Source organism: Lathamus discolor, chromosome 1 (assembly GCF_037157495.1).
Source record: "Lathamus discolor isolate bLatDis1 chromosome 1, bLatDis1.hap1, whole genome shotgun sequence".
NCBI lineage: Eukaryota > Metazoa > Chordata > Aves > Psittaciformes > Psittacidae > Lathamus > Lathamus discolor.
In genome coordinates, this window is record NC_088884.1 from 18,310,695 (window position 1) to 18,330,224 (window position 19,530).

General features: G+C 36.1%; 1 long non-coding RNA gene across 1 annotated transcript in view; it reads right to left on the minus strand.

Annotated features, from left to right (window-relative positions):
* Nucleotides 1–11,681: 11,681 nt before the first annotated feature.
* LOC136007063 (uncharacterized) overlaps nucleotides 11,682–19,530 on the minus strand; it is a 45,241-nt gene continuing 37,392 nt past the window's right edge. The window contains exon 5 of the long non-coding RNA XR_010609449.1: nucleotides 11,682–11,850. This is a non-coding gene — a long non-coding RNA (uncharacterized LOC136007063). The remainder of the gene's footprint in view (nucleotides 11,851–19,530) is intronic.

Genomic DNA, 19,530 nt, shown 5'->3' on the forward strand with positions numbered 1-19,530 from the left:
AATTTATTTAATTATTAAATTTTCCCTTTACAGTTTGCTTTTTTTCTAAGATAGGTTATGCAGCAGTTTTTAAGATTATAAGCTCTTACTTTTTTTTGTCATTGATAAAATTATCAACTACTATTCAGCTCTGCTGGTTGTGTCCCTTCCCAGCCTCCTGCCTGCTACCCACTGGGAGAAACAGCAGAGGCACTGATACTGTGCAAGCTCTGTTCAGTTGTAGATTGTTCATAACACTGTTTCAGTCGCAGATGCAAAACACAGCGCTGTACGGACTGCTATGAAGAAAATTAACTCCTTCCCAACCAGACCCACTACAGTGTGTACCATGAAAATAAAGTTGCTTTTGACAGCCAGGTGTCCCATTTTTGGTCTGTTTTCTTTGTAGGTCTATAAAATATCTAATTGTAATTAGAAGGTAAAGCTATATAAGCTCCTTGGGAACTCTTCTTAAATTGTCATGTAATATGTTAGCTGTTTGAGAAGACAAATAAGATTTAGAACGATAAACAAATGAGACATTAAGTAAAAGTGAAGGTCTATGTACAGGAAATATAGAAAAATAGGTGAGATTTATATTTTAATTACAGCAATTGTGATGATAAAAGAAATACTTTTATTATAGCACTGTCTTGTAAGTAGTATTATAAAATTTGCTGTAAGTAATATCAGCTCAAGTTAGACTGTCTCTGAGGCAATTTAGTCTAAAGTAAAATGTTACCTTAAATGGAATGGAAAGGTAAGTCACACATAGCTGTAACTAGTGTTTGGATCAAATAACTAGCAAAACACCTTTTAAACAGTAATGTGTGTTAAGTGATTGTGTTTTTTAAATTATAATCTTACATAAAATAGAATGAAATTAACAAGCAGAGTAGAAGTCATAACCAACTTAATAAGCAGAAAGCAGTGAGGTGCCAACCCTCAACACTTGGTTATTGAGGGTGTGTAATGCTAATTAAAGCTTCGTGATCCACAGTTACTTCTGTATTTATAATATCTAGGAATTCCAAATCTCCCCCAGCATTTGCTTGGAATAACAGTTCATCTAACCTGTAACTTCTGTAAACAATTTCTGCCTTTGCCAGCTGCATGATAAAATTAAACTTGCCAGTTATAATTCTGCAATTGTCTTGACAGTACTCTGTTTAAATCAATGTCCTGTTGGCTGATATCTTTTTATGAAAGAATTGGTGGCTTCATCATTATTTTAGTATGCAGACAAAATATGAATTTACAGGAATAATATGATATTGGAGTCTTTTACCTTTTTAGTTAGGGAAGAGAGGTGATCCTGCAAATCTTGCTCATGCATAGTCTCATTTATTTTTACCAAACTGCCCTGTTACAGAGCTTCTCCATATGTTTTTCTGGCACAGGAATAAAATGTTCAGTGAATGTGAGCTGTGTAATTTTTCAATTAATTTACAGGAAGGTGTCTTATTTACATCCAAGAAAATACAGATCTCTTTATCTTCATATGGAGAGAAAAATATACAGTCTGTCTACCAATTAACCTCACAAGCTATACCCCACACTTTGACAGTACTGTCACACACCAAGTGTTTTGGGCTTCATTTCTAACATTGTTCACTGGCTTCACTCAGGATCCCTGGCTTTGCTCATCTGCAACTGCAGATTCCTGTGCTGCTCAACTGCTCCCACATTTTGTTCTTCAGCACAGAACAGACCACTTGTGCATGACATGCTGAGGCAGACAAGAATTGAGGAACCTTGTTGAGCTTGTCTACATGGTCCTTTGCAGATACCTGATTGTGAGCTTTATTTTTCACTCACTTGAATCTGAGTGAATGGTATTACAGCTGCTAAGCTTGAATATTTTAAAATGCAAAGTGTGTTAGGACATTATTACATTACAGAGTTATCTCACATCTGTCTAAAAACACTGCAGATGACTTTAAGGCTTTGAGGATTAGGCTCTTACATCGTCACTAGGAGACGCTGCTGATTGCAGACATTATTTCCCCAAACGTGAGTTGTTCCTTAGTTGTGTGTGTAAACATCTTTTTGGAAAACCTTTTATCCCATTCTCAAAGAGAAAATTTCCCATTGCCATTTACATAGTGAAAGAAAGATTGGCTTATTGCAACCTTTCTGAAGACAAGTCAGTTTATAAACTTAGATTTTTTTTTTTGTTTTATTAAAATATTGGGGTTTAATTTTCAGCTTCATTCAGCAGACAGAAAAAAACTTATTAAAGAAAAATGACGAGAAATGTTTTCTGGTGAGAATAGCTTCTTTCCCCATGTTATCAATTTTTAATTAGTTTAAAAATTAAACAGTTTGAGAAAATTGTGTGACTGCTATTTAGATTGACACATTTACAAAGGATTTCAGTGTTCATCCATCTGGTGTTTTTGCCTGTGACTGCGTACAAAGATCTCCTATCTTTTCTGTCTTATATTCTACAGTGTTTATGAACACGTAACTTGTAACGTAACTTGTAATGAAAATGCAATGTAAAATCCAAGTAAGTGGATCATAAACTCAGTGAAGCAATAGTGAGGCACAGTTGTTTTTTATTCCCCCCTCCTTCCCCTGAATAGAAGGTAATTAAAGGACTTTTCTTTATAGTATATATCTCATTTTTTAGTATGCTGCAAAGTTGAACAAGTATTATCCCCATATTGGCTTGATTCCGATTTGTTTTATTTTGCAAATTTATCCCAAAAAGCTAGATTTGGAATGAGTTTCTGAGCTGCCTTAGATTAGCTGCCTTTCTTCATCAAGATCAGTAGCATCTTTAATTCCCAGAAACAAGAATGTCTGTAGGTGAGAAGGAACATTTCCTCTCTAAGATATTTTTTGAGAGATTTAACACAGATTTTGAAGAAAAGAATGCAGTAACTAGCAGTGGGTACCATAAAACTTTTCAGTCCATTCTCCTGATGTTTTTCTGATTTAGGGCTTAGGGTTGTTATTTATGGAACAGTTTTTCCCATCATGTTCTCAAATGTTGGGAGTTCTGCGTGAGAGAAAACTAAAATTCATCTCATCAATCATAACCGAAAGATAACAAAATCATAACTGAAAGATAAAGTAGGAGGTTTTCAAACACCAGTTTTTAGGGTTACTCCCAGATAGGATAGGGGACTTCAGAGCTGTCTCCATCCCATCAGCCTTAATGCGTGATGAATTCTGACATGAATTGTAGAGGGTACGTCACACCACTACCTTGGAGTAGATGTAGGTGTATGCCTTACACAGCTAAAAGTAGAAAGGCTGATGCTTTTACAAGCTGTTTTTAATATTTCAGAACATCTAAATTTATAGTGTGTTAAGACCCAGCAAATTTAGTAATCTACCCTGTAAGCGTACCTCTATGTTGCGTCACTGCAGAAGAAAACTGGATTTGGCTTCCTATTGTCTGTCAGCCCAGTAGCTGGCAAAAGATCACTATCAGTGTTAACTGAAGTTCTTCGTGTATGCTCAGAAACAATGAGCTCTGGTGCCTTAGCATATGATAGTTCCTTGTTAGTGTCTTTATTATATTGAGTGGGCGAAGTTTCAGGGATTTTCCTTAAAGACAGAAAGATATGATCAGTATCCTGCCACTGAAAATCCTCAGAAAGGAATAAGAAAAGACAAAGATATACCATTTTCTGAACAGTAGCCTGAATTTTGTCTTCTAATTGCATGACCTAGGTAATCTGAGTTTTTTTGTAATATTTTATCTGAGGTTTTCATATCATCTAATAAGCATTGTTTGAGTCTCAAAGCCTATGAAGGTGAAAGCTGTGACAAACTTACTCCTGTTTTCTCAATGAGCGAATTCTTTTAAGAAACAGTAATTTTTGATGTTAACATAAAAATAGTAGTTGAACATTGGCCTTCTAATTCCTTCTTCTGTATTTACTCCATTAAGACGTTATTGCTCAAATTGGGAAGGAGAGAATTAATTAATCCTGAGAATTAATTAATAGTTGACTGGCTCTTTAAGGAATAAAGTATGGATTCCTTCCATAGTTAATGCTGCAGCTAAATTTCCTTTTAAAGGGTATTATGGGTTTCCGTGTCCCCATCTAATTAGGTGTCATAAATGGCAGATGTTTTGTGTGTACAAAGTGGCACTAACTTTGGGATAGAAGTAACATTATTTCAGGGGCTTTGTGCATTCCTATACTGACAGCAATGATGGTGATTTGGTAAGTGCTTTAAATTAGAACTGTTTGGCACTGGAATACGGTAGTATAAAAGTTACCATTAAGGGATTTTTCACTAAAGTTGTTGATTTAATTTCATACTTTCATAGACATGTGCTTCATCTTTATTATGGTTCAGACCCTCGACAGAAAGTTGTCAGAGCAGGAAAACGAGTATGTCAAGGAGGTGAGAAATGAAGATTGTCAGGCAGCATAAACTTGACAACTGTTATCGTGATCTAGCTTGTTAGTGACAGCCAGAAAACACTGTATGCACTCAGCTGACAGAAATAAGAGGAAAGGGTGTCCACTCAACACAAAAGATACCTTGAATGTAATGTAAATCATAATAGCCTTATTGTGAAGATGATTCTTTTTGGATCTCACAATGCATTGAACTTCTACACATTCATAGATTACTCACACGTCTCTCAGATTATCTGCTAAGTGAAACTTTGCATTGAAACAAAATTAATTCCTTACTGCATACAAAAGCAACTATTTTATGCTAATACATATAATATTTTACTTACTGTTTTTCTGCTTTAAATTCACTCCACACATCACATGTATTCTCAAGGTAACACTGTTTAAGATGAATTTGTACTTTGTGAAGTGGAACTTCCCTGTAAACCTCTCAGAGTGCTTCTGGAAGTTATTAAAAACATGCCTACATTTAGTTTTACCAAAGCTGTCATTTTGAACTAATTATTCTGCTGTGCACATTCCTGATTAAAAATATCTTGTGAAGGAAGAAAGAAGTTTGAATATAGATTGGATAGTATAATAAGCACGCATACAGCTACAAATTTTCTTGTATCTCCTGAAAAAATGATGGTTTAAGCTTGGTAGGGGAGTGATACTTTCATTGAGGATGTGTACAGATTTCAAGTAGTTAGTTTTAACAGGTAATTGAAATAAAAGCTCTAGAGACATGTATGATGATAATCTGATGAACTGAAGGATAACGATTTGCTCTTCACTGTGGAGGATATTGTTTCGCATGAGCTATTTTCAAAGTCTCCAAAGCTCAAAGGAAATTGTTGAGCATTCCATATTTGGCTAGTTTGGGTCAGGTGTCCTGGCTCTGCTTCCTCCTGGCTTCTCCTCCTCCCTGACAGACCATGAGACTCACAAAGTCCTTGGTCAGACTAAACATTACTGAGCAGCAACTAAAAACATCAGTGTTATCAGTGCTGTTCCCAGTCTGAAAGTCAAAAACACAGCACTGCACCAGCTACTAAGAAGGAGAAAAAAAATGACTGCTACTGCTGAACCCAGGACACACATGGTAAAGGTTTTATTTACTTTTTTTCTTTAAACAGGCTTGAAGTGTGTATGATGCTAAGAACTGCTTGCTATGACATGATAGGAAGGAGTAATTTAGAATAGGAAGAAGAAATTTATAGAGTGCTGCATGGGAGACCTTGATGTACAGTTTATAAAGATGCTGTCTGTTTACAGTCTTTGCATATTTATATATAAATACATATGTATGTATGTATATACTTATTCATCTTACAGCCTCTAGAAAGTTGTCCCTGATTTTCTGAACTGCACTAGTGTTTTAAAGCACAGTATTAAACAGCGGTTATGAAGCTGAAAACGTGTTAGGAAAAGTACAAATCTATAAAAAGTTTTGGAGCTAAATAAAGTAACTTGAAAAAAAAAGACCACTTTTTCACATTTTTGTTGATGTTCTAAAACTGAAACTGAGTAGAAATAACAGCCTGTTCAATATTATTTGTAATGGAGGTTTGACCTTGCTTGTATACACTGTACCAGATCATGCTTGTTCATCATGTTCTGTCTTTCAGCCTATTTCATCTTGAAAGCCACCAGAACAGTGTAGGTAAGACTGCTGATCTAAGCATGGCACCAGCAAATATTTGTGTTTGTTTCCCTTTTTTTTTTACTTTTTTTTTTTTCTCGTTACATTTATTTCCACACACTCTTCACTGGTGTTCCATAGAGAAACAACATAAAATTGAGGAATTATTGTTTTCTACTTTGTTTATTTTTTGTTTGTTTTTTCTTTTTTTTCTTTTTTTTCTTTTTCTTTTGAGTAGAAATATTTAAACAGAAGAACTGTTCTTTCGTAGCTCAATAAGTGGAAATCTAGAGATTTCATTTTGTTTGCACTTTGTGTCAATAAAAGTGAACTTATTTTTGCTAATTTTAATTAACAGTAATTGGGAGTCAAGTCCAAGTCAGTCTTCAGCTTTCAGTACAACTGCTGAAGAGAGATAAGCATTATCAGATGATAGTTAAATTATCAAAACAGTTGTTTAAAACAGCTGTACCTATCCTGCCAGGGTGCTTATTTCTCTATATCGGCAAAGACAACTGGCTGAGGCAAGATACCTAACTCTGTATAACAAGCTGAGTGAGGTGTATCGTGTAATATACAGCGAATGAGAGTCACTTAGGCTGTATTCAGACTGTGCGAGAGATGACTGACACAGCTGTTGAGAGAGCAAAGCATGAAATAAAGATTTGATAAATGTAGAGTTAATATTACTGTGAGCTTCCACATCCGGACTCCATAACAAAGTATTTGTGATGCTTAGCTTAGGACTTTCAAACAGGCAGTTTGCAATGATTTTTTCTGACTAGGTTGCACAATCTTTAATACATTAAGTGCTTTGAAATCCTGATAATTTTCTTTATCAAAAAAGCTATGTCAAATTCATAATAAAGAGTCAGAAAACTGCCTTTACCATGGTTACAGAGAGTTACTAGTACCTTAGATTCTTATTATTTATCATTTGTTCAGGAGCATATTTGCTAGTATACAAAATGAAAGGAATTCAGAAGAAAACAAATAGAGGAGTCTGACAGGGTTGCTTTATAATAAAATATTAACAAGATTTCTAATCTTGGCACATTGCTGAGTCAGTGTGACACGCATCTAGTAATCTGATTTCCTTGTAACTGAAACCAAATGCAAATATTCGTATTTCATATGTACGTAAGAACTTCCCTGTTCAACAGATGTAGCAATATATGGTTTACAGCAGGCCTGCAGAAAATGCAGAAAAGATACAAGCATTATATGGGTTACTTCAAATCTGCTGATATATCTGTTGGTTTCAGAAGTGGAGGATCTTGGTTGTTTGCTTTTCTTCCATAAACCAAACATTATTATTCTGCTACTATCTTTTAGCTCTCTGTATCTCAGCACTGGCTTTCCTTCTGCTGTATGTCCTTGGTCTAATTCAGTATATTACCATGCTTGCATTATTATCACGAACCAGAGAGAATCACTTAGAACCATACTTAGAGGAGTTGACAAAAGATGGGGGGTGGGGGTAGAGGGGTGTTTGTTTGCTTAGTTGTTTTTTGTTGGGTTTTTTTTTTTTTTGTTGTTTTTCGGGGGTTTTGGTGGGTTTTTTTTTTAGTAAAGAGAAGCTTAGTTAAGAGTAGTAACCCTGTAATATCATTTAAGTCTTTCAAAGGAATTATTTCACTCATGCCCAATCCTCATTTGAACATATACACTATTGTTAAGTCCAAAACACCATTCTCCATAGCCAAAATTTTGTTTTTCAAGCCCACACACTTCATATGCATCTTAATGATTCATTTGTCCCTATGTTGTCTGTGTCGATAATGAATCTGTTATCTGATTCAGCCTGTTAGGTCTTTGCTGCCACATCATTCTACATGTGTTTGTTGACTTGTTTTATTTCACATGCTCTGCTCTATCCTTATCTGCCAGTTATGCTTTCTCCCAGACTTTTGTCTTTCCTGCGTCATTTCCTGCTGTGTGGAACTCTGCTGTGCTCTGGCTTTGACTGTGCTTGGGTGACTGCCGTTATAAACAGTTGTGAGCAACTAAAATTCTTGTAAGAAGGAAACCAGCCTCTGTCAAACCCCTGGGTTATGAGCACCCGCTGAACAGTGCAAGCATCACATCTTAATTTGTAAGAAGTGAATAAAATGTAGCAATTGAAAGCAATATGCAGCTGTAATTAACAAATACACCTATTTTTTGAAAACAACATCTTTTAAAATGAATAGCTGTTGAAATATATGTGTGAAGAGCTGTGTTCTTTTTGATTCCTTTGAAACAAATAGGATGGTTTATTCCATTTATTATGGTGGGCTCTAAAATAGGCATGACCTTGCAAGTTGCCTGTAGCAGCAAATTCCTGGTCTCATGTGGAGACACATTAACATCAGTGTGTCTCTGGCAGAAGTCTGCTCACTTGATTTAGTGCAGAAGGGCTCAGCATCATAACATCTTCAAGCCAAGATCTGTGCATTTTACTTTCTTAAATAAAGAACCACGCATATAAATTGCCCTGAATAAAGAATATTGCCAATAACTTTGGGGGATTTTCATGAACAAATTCTGCCTTTCCATTTTTAAAAATGTCACATCTGACACAATGTTACTGGTAGTAAAGGTCTGACTGAACGTGTTAATCTAAGCAGACTGTGTTTGGGGGAATAGATTGTCTTTATATATTGCTCTCCACTTTGCCTATCATTGTTTCCCTCTATATATATTAAACAAGCATTCTCTTTTGCCTCCTTATCTCTTTAATATCACACAGACTGCTAAAATAAATCTCAGATGTTCATTACATCTCATTTACATCTGTTCTTGACAGATTTCTCACTGTTTTCAGAGCTGACAATGTACTGCAAAATTATATGATTCATTATTATAAAGAAGACAAAAATGAGAAAAATGCGGAGAGGAGGTGGGGGATTTTGTTAGAGATATTAAAAGATATCTATAAAAGTGCAAAATTCATCCGAATGAGTAGATGGCCTAAAACCATCAAGGAGTAAGTCCTTGTTCATCTATACACAGGGCTGAAAGCTAAATAAATCCACATCAGGAAGAAATGAATGTATGTCTGCTCATTCATGGCGGGTAGCTGTGCAGCTCTTCACAAAACGCATGGCTGCACACTTGTTAGTATTTACCTGTTCTGGCATAGAGCAAACAGCAGGAATATCAGCAAAACAGCTTGGGCACATGTGGGATTAATTTAAGCAGTTCACAGAGCCATGAAAATGAATGCAGCTTTTTCACCATCTTTTCCTCATACAATATTTTAAAAATATCCTAAAATTTGAAAGAGAAGTATCCAAAGAGGATAAATATTATGTAAAGAACATGCAACTGTATCTTGTCCAAAATGATCATACACTGAGATTTTTTCTTCAGCTGACAAAAGAAAATGTGGTTGTTGAAGGCACTCTGGTTTGTGGGAACTTTTAAAAAATCATCCATGAAATGTCCCAAAATAATATAAGATTGGCCATATCAGCTCACATCAAAAGCCTGTGCAGCCTACCACACTGCCTCTAATGGGGGACAGGTAGCAGGTTCCTTGCAAATAATAGAATAAATATAGAGCGCATAAAAAGTTTACCTTGGGACTTTACTGAGCACCAGAAGTGTGGAGGTTAAGAAAATTGAAGGCATGTATTAGTTTTGTGTTTTTAAGAAATTGTGCTGGATTGTTTTCCCACAAATTCATCTGTGACTCATGTACACCTTAGTTACTATGTATATCATTGGGCTGGAGTTTGTTTCAATTGATCTTAGAAGATTTCTTGATCAACCACAACTTATTTGTAGGTTAGAAGAACATAGAGTACCAAGCAGGTTTGTATATTGGTCTGTAAAACAAAATGCAGATGGTTTTGTTTTGTTTTGTTTTTTCTCATATAATCTGGGAAACCTTATTTTCATTTAGTCTTTTGACCAATAATGATTTAGCAGTATTTTTCTGTGCATAAATTTGTTAGCCATTTAAGTGTTTCTGGCCCTTATTAGTTTTTAAATATTACACTAAGAGCTGTGACTAACATATAGCAAAACATATGTTTTGATATTCCTCAGGTTAATTTTATTTCTATTTATTCTAAGGCCATTAAAATTCTAGTATTTGATACTTTTTTCTTTTTTTGAGAGATCTTAACATTTTTTTTTTTAAATAAGACTCAAACTATTCTTCTCTGGTGACCACTGGTAATTTAAGGAAACAATTGACTCTTTAACATCCTTCTGTGAACTCTTTTCCAGCAAAGGAGTGAAATTCTTACCTAGAACTCCAGGGAGTTGGATGATATCCAAAAAATGTCTTAGCCTGGGAAACATCAATATTTGTACTATTAAAAGCTTTCTGCAAATGACATAACAAGGGAATACAGAACTGATGGACAAGGGTAAAGCAGTTGATGTCATCTACCTGGACTTGTGCAAAGCATTTGACACTGTCCCACACCACATCCTTCTCTCTAAATTGGAGAGATATCAATTTGATGGATGGACCACTCGGTGGATAAAGAACTGGCTGGATGGCCGCACACAAAGAGTTGTGGTCAGTGGCTCAATGTCCGGCTGGAAACTGGTAACGAGTGGTGTCCGTCAGGGATCGGTGTTGGGACCGGTCTTGTTCAACATCTTTGTCGCTGACATGGACAGTGGGATTGAGTGCGCCCTCAGCAAGTTTGCCGATGACACCAAGCTGTGTGGTTCGGTTGATACACTGGAGGGAAGGAATGCCATCCAGAGGGACCTTGACACGCTTGTGAGGTGGGCTGATGCCAACCTCATGAAGTTTAACCATGACAAGTGCAAGGTCCTACACCTGGGTCAGAGCAATCCCAGGCACAGCTACAGATTGGGCAAAGAAGAGATTCAGAGCGGCCCCACGGAGAAGGACTTGGGGGTGCTGGTCAATGAGAAAATGAACATGAGCCGGCAGTGTGCGCATGCAGCCCAGAAAGCCAACCATATCCTGAGCTGCATCTAAAGGAGTGTGACCAGCAAGTCGAAGGAGGTGATCCTGCCCCTCTACTCTGCTCTTGTGAGACCTCACCTGGAGTATTGTGTGCAGTTCTGGTGTCCTCAACATAAAAAGGACATGGAACTGCTGGAACAAGACCAGAGGAGGGCCACGAGGATGATCAGGGGGCTGGAGCACCTCCCATATGAAGATAGGCTGAGAAAGTTGGGGCTGTTTAGCCTGGTGAAGAGAAGGCTGCGTGGAGACCTCATAGCAGCCTTCCAGTACCTGAAGGGGGCCTATAGGGATGCTGGGGAGGGACTCTTTGTCAGGGACTGTAGTGACAGGACAAGGGGTAATGGGTTAAAACTTAAACAGGGGAAGTTTAGATTGGATATAAGGAGGAAATTCTTTCCTGTTAGGGTGGTGAGGCACTGGAATGGGTTGCCCAGGGAGGTTGTGAGTGCTTCATCCCTGGTGGTGTTCAAGGACAGGTTGGATGAAGCCTTGGGTGACATGGTTTATTGTGAATTGTCCCTGCCCATGGCAGGGGGTTGGAACTGGATGATCTTGAGGTCCTTTCCAACCCTAACTATTCTATGATTCTACGATTCTATATATCTAAGGTTCGGTGTGTTATTGTATTTAAATTATTGTGTTATTATTATATCTTCATAGCTAACTTACTTGCCATAAAGTTTAAAGACTAGTAACAGAATTAGGTGATATAAACAGATCTGATCTTAAGTATATGCTTTGAAGATCATATGCTATAGTGAAGCGTCTTTATTAATGGCTGCATTGCTTGTCTACCTCTTTCACAAATCAATCTTACTGAGCGTGCCAAATGCAAACGTTAACTTGCATTCTTTCTTCTCCATATGCGCCCAGCACTTCTAGCACAGTGTCCTGTCTTTACAGAAGCCATGCTGCTGAAACGTAAAAAATATATAGTGTTGTTTTGCTAGGATTATTCCCAGAATAATATTACTGCTGACATTGGTCATGGAAATCACTCCTAACAGCATAAGTTTACACTACTGACATATTTGCTTCATATCTGCGTAATAAAAAACAAGTTAAAACAAGCATAAGCTATAAAACGAGACTGCTTTACTTTTTGCATAGTGTCATGACACAAGAGAAAGAAAGTAGATATTCCATTTTGTTCTGAAGTCACTATAGTTACTTGAACTTTTGTTTCAGTAATGTTTCAGTAATACTTCATTAATAAGACACCAAAGAGATCAGGCAATGCAAATGATAGCACAGTTTCCCATTTCATTTTTAGCCTTAAAATATCATAGTAATAAAACCTATCATAATTAATTCAAATACTGAATCATAGAAAACAGAGATGAAAAGCCTTTAGAAGGATAACATCTTTTGGTCCTCTCTTGAGGTCTATTGTGAGGACTGCATTTGTGAGGCTAGTTTAATTTTTTTGTCTGTTTGTTTTTTCTTGAGAAAGACAGATTTTCCTACTATACATACTTTTCTGATCTGTTTTTTTTTTTTTTTTTATTATTTCTAAGTACCATGCTCCAGATTAATGAATTTGGTTCCAAAGGAACAGACTGAAGTCGAACCAAAAATGTACCCATATTTCATCAATATTTAATTTCCACAGAACTGGAACTACCCCTGAAACTTTTGCTGGCTTCTAACTTGGACCAAATCTTAACATTTTCAGTCATAGATGAAATGACGTTGGAACTAAAGAGAGAATTTTCTAGTTTAACTTCTTGTTCAGCATTTTCCTGTCAGCCATTGCTCAAGATTGCTTAAATGAATGAATTTCGTATGAGAGAAATCATTGGCAAAGCTATGGCCAAGGGTATAAAACAAGTTACTAGGAAGTCACTTGTGGGTTTGTAACACATCATCAATGATGCAGCAACTGGATGTTCTTGCAGGAGAGAAACACCGAGATAGTTTGATGTCAAACTGGGAAGCTGCCTCATGGTTTCTATAGTGTTGTACCATGGGCTAGCACAGCTAAGTTGCAGAGTGCCATCCTCAGGTGTCACCATTCTGACCACTACTATAGAACACCCGACACAGCACTTGTTCACAGCATAGCTGATTTGAAGGCTATGTTACTCAGTTGCCTACTTCCTCAAGTGCTATTTCCTTAGCTTCTTGTCAGTAATGTGGGAAAGCTAGGAAAATGCTATTCTGGAGTGAAAACCACTAATGTATAGGCATTTTACTGCCTAATTTTTTTCAGTCATCTCATAAAAATATTTTGTTTTCTTCTTCTATGATAAATTCAATATCTAAAGTATTGTAATTGATTGCTAGATGCTGTGTTATGGAAATGAATCCTTCAAACCCTAATGCAATAAACTGTGATGGGACTTAGGAAGTGGGACTGTCATCTTTAAAGATAGATCTTTATTGCCTAATTTGCTAATTAATCTGAAATCATTAGATGCCCCTAAATGGAGGATAAAGAAAGTTGTTTTCTTAGCAAAGTTCTGATGAGACAAGGGCATGCTGATAAAATCCATGGTTGGGTGGGAAGTTACTGACCATGACAGGAGCTTTTTCATTTTAAAAGCAGCTTTACAGATGCTTTTGGTAACTACTTTCCTGTGGCTTATAGCAAAAGCAGAAGCATCGATCACTTAACAGAATGACTCCCTCTACTTTCCATTTCCTATCTTATTCCATAGTATTTTGCCGATACAATACATAAGCAAATCAAAACAGCCTTTGTGGTTCTCACTGCAATCTGGGAAGGGACTGCAGTAATCCAGGTTTTCCTATGCTGTTCTAATACATATTCTGTATTCACAGAAAAATTCATTTCAAAGAAACTTACGTCCAGGATACTTCCTGAGCACTACAAACTACAATAAATATGTGTAAATTAAACTGAAGAAACTGTTTCTTCAGTCCTGGCTCCATCAGAGATAGAATTCCTGGAAATAAAGAAGATAAGTAGAAGAATTTTAAGCAGCTCTTCATGTTAGTGAAGTGGAGGATAAATTGAAGGTGTTTTTATTTTCATATTAGCATTTACAACAATTGCTTTTTCAAAGTAATTTGTTTTCTTGCACACATTATTCTGTGAATAATGGAAAATTTGCTATTGAAATGTGAACAACAATGCAATGTCGGTAAAAGTTAAACTTCTGTGTTATGTATTTTAACCAGAGAATAAAAATAAAGCCAACATTTTAGAAGTTTGTCACTGAAGGGTTTTCATAAATCTGAAACTACAAGAGGAACAAAACCTTAGACTTAAAATGAACCCTTGGTGAGAAAATTTGAACCATCCTTTCATGATTGTTGTTGACTAGCAAATTCTAAGAAGCATAACATAAAGTGACTATCTGTTTTGAAACAGAGCACAACCTGAGGTATTTATATAATTCCTGGGAAAAGGTATGTCATCTGATGTACACTGGTTAAAGCTGCAAGCATCAAAAGTAAGCATATTATAGACAAAAAGATGCTGATAGGTTTGGTGAATCCCTGCTTTTAATCTTTGCAGCAGAAGATAAATCGACTGTTCACCTGAGGACAAATTGGATATTAATTTTTTTAATAGGGAAACTGGTACATGGATATTGAAGAAAGCTCTAACACTGGAAAACATGAAGATGTAGTAAAAAGACAAATAGGTAAAATTTGGGATTGAGGAAAATGACCTAAGCCTGCAAAAGGGAAAAAAGGTAATGAATGAGAATCCAGAAAAAGGAGCCATGAGCTGAGGAAAAGCCTGATGGTGGCTTTCAAGAGAGATTTATGCTAACAGTGTGACAGAATAAAAGTGGAAGATCCAGTTCATTCCATCTTTTGTGTATTTAAGCAACCTTAACTTATCCTGAAGGAGAAATTAAAGGAAAATCATAGCTGAGCTATGACTTGAAGAATTATACTGCAAGGTTCTTGGTTTCGGCCACTTAATAAATAAATAAATAAATAAATAAATAAATAAATAAATAAACAAATAAAAAGGAAACATTCACTTACATTTTAGCTAAGGCAGTGTACATGAATATATGAAAATACATTTTACTAATGACAAGGGTGGAAATGTTATCAGACATGGTTGATGGCAAATAAATTTTATGCCTGATTGATGAGCAACATCTGATAGAGACCCCTAGAGAAAGGACAGGGGACACATCAATAAAGATTTTTACTTTGAGACATCTCATTAAATTGCTATCTATCATCTGGGCTGTGCTCACTTCATGTCATGGAAAGTAGAATTAATTTTAAAGATAAACTAACAAAGGTAATGCCCACAAAATGAAAATTGTGTAGTGGGATCATAAGGCAACAAAGTAAAATACTCATGTACAGTACGTGCATTGCTCTCACATGTACTGCAGTGACATGCAGTGCAGGGAAAAAAGATTTGGCAACAAGAAGACCTAAATAACTGCATTTGTGCTTAATCTGAGTGATTGAATGAATTTAAAGCACTGTCTACAAATATGTCCAATTAGTATAAGGGCTAAGTATCTAAAAATAAAGACTAAGAAACTGAAATTCTTAATTGTGGAAGCCTTATTCCCAAGGCAGGAAGACAGTATGTTCAAAAGTCAGACTATCTGCAGATGCGTAAAGCAAAGTATTTGATTTTTTTTAATTACTTTTTTCAAATAACACAAACAAACACATTGCACTTGCTAAAGTAAGCTAAGTATTGGTATGCTTCAGCAGAGAAGGAGACTTCAGCAGTAATGTATGGATATAAAAAGATCTTTTCCTTGAATATGCTGAAATGCATCACTCACCACTTGTTAAAGCTGCCAAAATGAAGCTGAGGTATCCCCTTTTGGAAGAATACAGATTTTATTTTTCTGTATAAGTTATGATATGTAAATTGAATATAAATTTCAGTGCACTTTGCTGATTGCAGCTGCCTACTTTGAAATATTTGTCAAATTTTAATGGAGTATAGCCCAGATCTAGGCAATCAATATATTGATTTGATTTTTTAAAAGTCTGCTTTTAGACAAAATGCAGACTATATTAGCCAGAGTAGAAGTTCAGGAGGGCATGGAGGATTTTAAACCACAAGAGCCTATTTATTTCCAGGCCTCTCCCAGCCAGGTAGCAAGTTTTCCAAGGTAGAAATTTGTTTACAAATATCAGGATAGTGATTCAGAAATATGTGATAGACGACACTCTGCTTCCATTTGAGGGCTGAAAAATGTGAGAGTAGAGGAGTTTACACACCAGATTTATTTGAGTTAGCTCTCGCCTACTGGATAGCAATATCTGTCAGAAGGGTATAATTCAGTGGGTGTGAGTTTAAGTGGCTTGCACTGAAGATTAGTTTCATGGCGACTGGATGAAGGGTCACATTCCAGACAAGAATCAACAATGAATCAAAAGCATTAATCATTTTTGTGCGCTTGTGTAACATGTGAGTGAGAGGCTATATGTTTTATATGAAATATATGATTAAATTCATTAAAAAAACTGAGTTATTTGAACACAGTCTTTCCAGGCAGAAGATAGTGGTTTTCCTCACAGCAAGCTAATCACTGGAGAACAGTTTAGTTAAGGACTAAGTCAATCAATAGGTGAAGGCAGCCAGACCCCTAATTTTACATTCTCCAAATAAACAATCTTATGCCACCAGTAGTTCTCGTGTTTCAAGAGAAACCACAGGGCAAAGCAACAGTGCAAACCATGCCAGGGGTCAATTAGATATGGCTTGTCAGTTCGCTGAGGGCTTGTGTTTCAGTCCCTGGAAGAGTGTTGCATATAAAAGTAGCTGGAAAGGTGTAACAAACTTTGCTTGGGGAAGGTTATCTGTCACTAATTAACTCAGTTTTAGGAGAGAAATTGCTGGAGCAGGGATGTGAAAAGCTAAAGTTCCCTTAGGCAGCTGAAGTCTGAACTGGGTTCTCAGTGAGTGAGAGTTAACCAAACAGCCTGAACTCCATACTTGTTACAGCATTAGACTCACAAACTGTTTTTTTGATTGCCCTAGGAAGGGAAATTTTGGCTTAGTTATATTATCTAAATTATTCCTAGGGAGTGTTTGTCCCTAGAGGAATTATATTTTTCTTTGCATTTCACTGTTACTCTTAAATGCATTCTATTGCTTCACGCATTTCCTCCTCCTCTGTACTTGTTTACTCTTAAATGCATTATATTCCTTCATGTATCTCCCCCTCCACTGTACTTGTAACTTCTTCTAGTTAATTATCATCTTTTAGAATGATTAATATGCCACCTCACCTTTTCTTTCAGAATATGAATAGAAATATTAAATCAGAATGGACCTAATCCAAATTTCAGAGGTACAGGAGAGCTCACCTAAAACAATGTTCTTCCATTTAAAATTACCTTACATCAATATGCTCCTCCTACATAATTTTATTTAAATCTCTAAGTCTAATTTTGTGACACATTGTGTAAAAAGCTCTACCAAACTCAAGTTATACTCAGCTCATTTAGTTCCCTTTGTCAACTGATGGAGTAATTTTATTCAAAGTCATTCAATTTACTTTCCATTTTTATACTTCAAACGTTTGCACTGGCTAATATTCTTGACTTTGTTGTTAATCTTTGAATGCTCATAGATCTTCTTTTCTAATATTTGTTTGAGCATTTTGTTAGGGAGATCGTTTCTCGATTTATTCTTTGTCCTATTTGCTCTTTGCCTGATACTTTTTCTCTCCCACAGTGATTGTTTAATACTTTTTGTGCTGCAATGAATTCTGCCTAGAGACATGGGAACCAAACCTCAGAGCAGACTTTGCACAGCTTCACACAATTCAGCAAAAAGTACTGACAAAAACTACATCATGTGTAGTCCTGGAATAAAGAGTCTTGAAAGATTATACTGAGAAACAGACTGATTTCTGACTGGGTGGCCAGCATCTCTATAATTTGATCAGCAAACTAGCACAGAGGAGGATATCCACCCTGTCAGAGGAACAGCCTGAGAATGGTATTTATACAATATGGTGGAGAAAGAATGACAGTCTCTTCCAGAGACTCATTTTTGCTGTCAGTCAACCAAAAGGTGTAACTTAGCATCATCCTCTCCAAGGTATGTAAAAGAGTCTATTTCATGAGTAATCTGCAAATGTAATTCTCAAATTAAACTTGATTTATTTGGGATTGTGCTGAATGGAAAAGTAAACCCAACCTTGTTTTTCACTTCTGTTCACTTCAAGGTTTCCCTTCTGGCTCTGAACCCAAGTCTAGAACACACTCTGTGTTCTTGGACTGTTTAGAGCATGATGGAGACAGAACAAGAATTGCATTGCCTAGTTCTGCTTTAAATATTCAACATTTCTAAAAGTTAATCTTGGTTTCTAAAAGTTGATGGGTATATGACTGCATTCTTGTGTCCTTCAAAGTAATTGAGAAACTACTGAGAATAGGAAGGTTAACAGTTTCAATTTTGTTTTAATGAGATACTGCAGCCTTGAGAAGCTGTAGAGATAAGAAGAGAAATAACTGAAAAATAAATGAGAAAAGGCAGAGATATAACAGAGAACTGGGAGATACATGACTCTTTGCAATTGAAAGGTTCAAAGAATATGATGTGGGAAATAAAATAAGGAACAGTCAAAAGGAAAGATCTCATCTTTGCATTCCTCATTTCTATTTTTGTAAATCAGTGATAGCCATAAAAAAGCTGCACTGAGATCACCATCTGTTTCTGAGATCAGATTATGGTAACTCAAAGTGGAATAATGTTCAGCAAGGCTAGGTGAATGATGTGAAAATATGCTGACCTGTTCCTCTTTACCTTTCAAAATGAAAATCAGATTAGAGGTAGAAAGAAGACTATGCAACATTTGGTTATTCCAGAGTCACTGCAAGGAGTTTTCATGGGTCTTTGTCACTAGTTTGTGGTGAACATGGTGCTCTGAAGCTCACAAGTTTGCAAACCAGGTTGAAGAATGCTGTAGTCTTTGTTTTCCAATTGTTTAAAATAATAATATTAATTTTGATTTTTGGAAAAGCTTGAGTTTGCCAAAACTAGGACAGCCTATAAGACTGCACTTTTTGAAAGTTGCAGCTTTATTCTGAGATTGACACTAGTGATTCTGTCTAACACCTGCTTCTGAGAAAAAAATACTGCAAAACTTTTGAACATCTCATCTCAGAGTGCTACAGTTCTACAGTAATCTACAGTAAGCTCAGGAGAAAATCAGAATAAAAACATTAAAATAGCCGAAATTCATTGTTATAGACCTAAAAAATGGTAGGATGATTTCTGAATTACTGTTTCTCAGACAGCAAGTATAATCATTACATAGTGCAGAATGCTTACAACAGCTCTTGGCAGAGAGAAATTTTGTCCTACATAATTATTTATGTTAATAATTAAAATTGGTTTCAGTTGAAAGATATAATTTTATATTGTTAATGAAAAATGTTTTTCTTTTTCTTACTGTAGGTGAAAAAACTCTGTCAATAATTTTACCTTTACCCTGGGCAGATTCTTTCTGCTTGTTTTAAGGCTGTAGAAGACTGTATTTTCTCAAAGGTCAAGTTGTCCCTTTTAAAGGTTTTTTTAAGACCATTTTTTTTTTCTTAAGGAAATTTGCAAACAAAATAACTTGTTCAGAATTTGTAATTTGATAATGAGGGTAGAAGTCCAGCCCTTGAAGGTA